Here is a 6,003-nt window from a genome sequence, read left to right as displayed (position 1 = left end):
CTTTAAGTCAGCAGCACAGTGTGAAACAGCAATGCAAATAGAAAGTTAAACTTGTTAAATTATCATTTTTACTTTGGTGGGGGTTGAATTTTGTTTTGTTAGGTTTTGCCTTTTTTGTTGCTGCTTTCATTTTTTAACTTTCTGATTTTTTTTTATCTTCTTTGTTTTCTAGTTTGACTATGAAGTCATTTATGGTATTATAAGTTCAATTTGATTGTACGGAATGTTATTTTCTTCATATAAACAAAATTAAAAATAAATGATCATTTAGATTGTTATTCTCACAAGGTTTTTTTTTATTTTAGCTGTTTAATCGTTGTTAAATATGCATATATCTATGTACTGTGTCTATTTATTGCTCTCTTTACATAAACACTTTCTCAAACCTGCCGAATCTAATAAATTATTATTTATTATTTTGAGTATCCTAAATGCACATTTTATTTTACATTTAAAGTATACTGAACATGCAGCTTTAGTAAAGTAGTACTTTGAAATTCTGGATAATTTAATGGAAACATAATTTACAATTGAAATAGTTTGGCATTTGTTAATGATGAATATATTTTTTTTTTTGTCAAACTGTCCAAATACATTGTACTTATGTTCTAAACTAAATTAACTGTTTAAACCATAACTACATAAAGAAAATAATCCTTTTCACATGAATACAGATGGTTAAATTCTAGTTTTATTGGACATTTTCTTAATCTTGAAAGAATCTTATCATCTTGTATTAAACCTGTATAATACCAACCTCTGCTGAACCGAGCTGTATTTGAAAAATACATTTCGCTAAAGATAATTAATTTTGTAATTGGTTCACTCACTCAGAAATATCAAGTCAACAAAAACAGAAAACCATACTGTCTATAAATGTAGTAAATCAAACTCCACACAATAAGCACACACACACACACACACACACACATTCATTCATATGGTCAGCCTGCTTTCCCATTAGTATGTTTGAGTAAATTAGCAGGCAAGAAGCTGAAAAATATAAATACATGTAATTTGATTTTATTCAGTATATAGTTTTATATTTGAAGAACTTGAACTAAATATTTTACATGTAAGCATTAGTTTCAAAGCTTTTCTAAACCACGGGTAGAAAAAAGCATAGATGAGTGGGTTAAAACCAGAATTCAAATAACCTAGCCAAATGACCACATCAATCACTATTTCAGATATTGTAAAATTAATATAAACATTAATTAAACTCACAATAAAATATGGTAGCCAGCAACAAACAAATACACCCATTACTATACCTAGTGTTTTTGCTGCTTTCCGTTCTCTGCTGTGTGAAATTTTGTTTTTATTTTCATCAGTAGATTGTGCTTTGCTTTCCATACTCTGTATCATGTTGGCTTGCCTGCTTGCTACTTTAAAAATCTGACCATATATACCTATCATTACAAAGCAGGGTATTACAAACGTACAGAGGTTTATTAATGACCAAAGTTCATTATACAAAAGTAAGCATTTATCTCCATTACATGACATCTGAGCATGTATATCTTCATGACCTTTATTGTAGGAGTCAAAAAATTAAGCTAAAACTGTATAAAAACGGTATTACCCAGCCAATCAAAACAAATAAGGAGGCCACTTTTATGGTTATTTTTGTGGAATAGCACAGTGGGTCACATACTGCATAATAGCGATCAACTGCAATAAATCCCAAATGAAAGATGGAAACTGTACAGAGTGTAACATCTACAATAGTATGTATCTTACAGAATGCAGTTCCCAGATACCAGCAACTTTCAACAGACCTCACAAAGCTGAAGGGAAGAACAAAAGCGCCTAGCAAAAGGTCTGCAGTTGCTAATGAAAGGACAAGTAGATTATTTGGAGAATGGAGCTGTTTAAAATGAGAAATAGAAATGACTACAAAAAGATTTCCACCAATGGTTACCATAACAATAATAAAAAAAAGAGAATATAAGATTGTTCTAGAAGTTACTGTACGAGGTATCCTGTAACAAAATATATTATCAAAGCAATGCTCCTCTGGGTCTGTGTAAGTTATGTTCATTTTCTTAGTAGGAGTTTTTCAAGGGTGAAATCCCTGCAAGAAATAAGAAAAATGAAAAGAATAGCTTAATGTAGTGTTAATTTTGTTACAAAGTCCCTTTGGTCTAATACAGAATGAAAACATATTGAAAGCAATAATTATTGTTTTAATGTATTCATATAATAGTGTAATATCCATAATATTGGTGCTTTTCAAATTAGACTGGATATGAATCATTACACTTTTTATTTGTAAATATTATTCTTTGTATAGTCATTCATAGTTTTTTTCTATTTAGTCATTCATAACTAGAATGTTTTCTTCATAGTAAAGATTAAAAACAAAATATATGTAGATTCTATAAATGAATATACCTATGCAGTTATAAAACCTTAAACAGCAGAATGATCTATGCAAGTTCCATGCCAATTCACAGTTTTTCATTAAGATCATTAAGTAACAATGCAAAAATATGGCATATGTCATGCTTGCAGAAAATAACATCCACTTTTGGTGCACTTTACCTAAACAGGACAAATTTCTCAGATATCAATGAATAATTTTAGCATTAGTTCCAAAATTTTTTAACTGTTAACAAGCAGGTAAGAAAACACAAGTTGTGATGAAGACTTCAGTCCCTCTTAAATAAACAGTGTCTTTAATATACAGTTACCTTAACAAACAGTACTGTATTAAAAGTAATTTCTTAAAACATCTTTCTCAACAATGCAACTACAGTACAGCTTACAGCAGATGTCAGCCTTTCCCTGTCTACACTGTAAAGGTGTATCTGACTTAGCATTTTTTGTTCATTGTTGCAAATTTGTTCCGTTTCATGATATAAAATCACAATCAGTGTATTTAGGCTTTATGTTTACTTTTACACGAGATCCACAATTTATTTTCCTCCTTATATATATTGGGTTTCTTTTTATCTGACTGATTAATATATTTCAAAAAATTAATAAAACCTGCTTAAGAGCATTAAAATATTACCAGAATCCACATTTAAGTAAGTGACGCACCTTTCTTTCAGCGAACAGCCTGAGCTTTCTTAAGAAACTTCTGTCAACCTCTGCCAACCTGTGCTTTTTAAAAGGAATCCAGATATGCATAATTAATTTTCAGATACACCCATAGAAAGGATGGTCTGTTTTCAGGTGAATTTGTCAAAGCAACCAGAAGGTGTCAGATAATGAAACAATCTCTGTAGTATAATGAGGTTAAAGTGCACACACAGCAGTTTAGGTTATTTGGTACTCACTGTGAATGCAAGAGAATTACATTTTGAGCTTTATGTATAGGTACATTTTTTAAAAAGACAGAATACACTTACAGTATACTGTAAGATATTCTGTTATTTTACATAAAATAGTTAGGTAACACTTCAGTTTAGGTGCTGCAACACAGCATCTGTTAATCATATACTATTATGTACCAGGACCTTAATGGCTTCCTTTGGTCTTAATGACACTAAAATCAGTAATGTGGTTATATATCTCTGCAATGTGGCTTCCTAAAATGATACCTCACTTTGCAAATGTCAGTTGTGATTTAAGTGAGACACATTTTTTTTGATATTCCATACTTCACTCTTAAGACATTTGAATTCCTCATATTCACAATTCATTTTACCAGCATATTTAAGCCTCTTAAAATGTCACAGTATACAAAGGTGAATAACCCTGATCCTTTGAAAGTGTTATTAAGACCTAAAGAAGACTTTGTTAAAGTCTTTTTACATAACAGTATATGAATAAAAGATGCATTTTTCCAGTATCTAAACTAAAGAGTTACCCATATTTTGAAACCACTGCTTTAAAATTTGGAAAAATATGTCTGAGAGGTAAACATAAAACCTGGTTAAATAGGCAGTTGGCAAGAGACTAATAACAAAGCCTGAGATTGTAGTGAAAAATATGCAGTCCATATGGGTAAAAGACCGAATAAAGTAGTAAAATTGTTGAAAATGCAGATAAAGCCTGTTTATTTTGATTACACTGGTTAAATGTTTTTAACAAAACTAGGAGGCTTTGCCCCCTGCTCACTTCGCTCGCCAACCCTCATGTTTGGTTTTCCGGATACACACTTTTAAGATTTTTTTTCTTAGAATTGTTGCTATTTTGTTAGTTTCACTTTTATTTCAGAACTTCTGTAAAAACAATATTTGGAATCTTTGGAGTCCCAATATGCTGAATCCTTTAAATGAGGTCAGTGAGACATGTGTTTAATTACTTTGTACCATAATTCAGGATAGGTTTCTCTGGAATTTCAGCACAGACAAAACGATCTACATCATCAGCAGTTAATAATTTTTTTTGCAAAGTAACCAATAAATACATGTGAGGTAAACCCCGTTTTTGCAATTCTCTGATTTAAACTTCAAAGCCTTGCAATATTTACATACTTAGTAGTAAATCTAAATAATTTTTGATTCTAAATATGTTTGTTAATCCAATGTTTGATAATTCACTTTGCTCTGGATAAAAAATGATAAAGTCTAAAATTAGCATTACTTATTTTTAAATAAAGGAGATTCTGGCATGGCTACCCAAACCCCCTTTACTCCCTGCACTTAAATTTCAGTCCTAACATGGTAATTTCCATCAAAACTGTTCATTGTTTATATAACATGATGTTTGAAAGGTATTCATCTTCAAAGTATATTAGTCAAAAAAAAAAGAACAAAACATTAATGCATAACATTTTATACTCGTGTTCAGTACATGCAGTGTTTTATGTAGTGAAGTATGTGGAAAGACTCCTAAAATTATATAACATCCTTCTGCTTTTTCTTGGTATTTGCTTTTGATTTTATTGACTGTAACATTAATTTCTGCACACAGATACTTACCAATGGATTCAAATATTCTTTGAAATTTGTTACCACCTGCCGGTACATAGGTTTCCTAAAATATCTTGTTTTTATTGTTTTATTCAAGAATTCTTTGGGCACCTGAAATCATATTTGGATAGGCAGCCAATATGTAGACATTTCTGTGCCATATTAAAATATTTTACTGCCTAAACTGAATACTGTCATGATGCACTCGAGTAAATTAAAAAATAACAAAAAAAATCTCAGCATTTTTATGTCCACTGAATCAATCATTATTTGCCAAGCAACAGAGTGTATGTACTTAATAGCTACTTGGAATTGTTATTACAACAAACCAGGCATCATTAAATAGGAATTCCTTGCAAAGCATGTGCATCATATTAATTATATGGAAAAGACACATTTCCATTCAGGAAAACTATTACCTGGCATATACAGACTTCCTGTTCGAAAATATGATGAGCCAGTATACTTTGATGAAAATCCTAATCCAGATTTTGATAATCTTTTAAAGAGTTGCATGATTATAAAAACAGTTGAGAAGTCTACAGATTATTGCCTAGCAAGCACATCTCTCTATTCCTTCCAGTATTGCCTTAAGAGTGATATTATACAGTAATTGATTAAATAAACTTGATTGCTTAAACATCCCTTTGCGAGACACTTTACAAACTATACGTATCCCTGTCCCATTAACTGCAATGGTAAGGCATGACTCAAAAGGCAGCAATCCATGAACCAGTATTTTAGAAACTATAATCTATGCGATAAATACGAGTAAGTGCACCCCCTGCTATCCTTGTTCGGGCTGCACAGGAGTTTCATGGTGCACTCTTAACTAATGACAGAGTACCCTCCAAATGTCTCCACTGTGTCACAATTAAGATAACCACTGCTGTACATCTTCACCTTCTTATATGTCCTCAGGATCTCTTCTTCCAATCCAGATTGAAGCCTCAGCCAACTTCCTCCAATTATCAAGCACTCCTAAGTGTAGCCTATTACATGCACTGAAACCCGGAAGGAAGCCTGCAAAACCGTACCCAGTTAGTACATCCTCTCTCAGTCATGCTATCATTGAGTACTTTTAGCCAATATATTATTTAAAAGAAGAGTTTTAAGAAATGCACCCATGAAAGCA

General features: G+C 31.5%; 1 pseudogene; it reads right to left on the bottom strand.

The window, feature by feature from the left end:
• Positions 1-1,053: 1,053 nt before the first annotated feature.
• LOC120526798 lies at positions 1,054-1,927 on the bottom strand (annotated as a pseudogene).
• Positions 1,928-6,003: the final 4,076 nt, after the last annotated feature.

The sequence above is a fragment of the Polypterus senegalus genome, chromosome 3 (genome assembly GCF_016835505.1).
Source record: "Polypterus senegalus isolate Bchr_013 chromosome 3, ASM1683550v1, whole genome shotgun sequence".
NCBI lineage: Eukaryota > Metazoa > Chordata > Cladistia > Polypteriformes > Polypteridae > Polypterus > Polypterus senegalus.
This window is presented reverse-complemented; position numbering and strand designations above follow the sequence as displayed.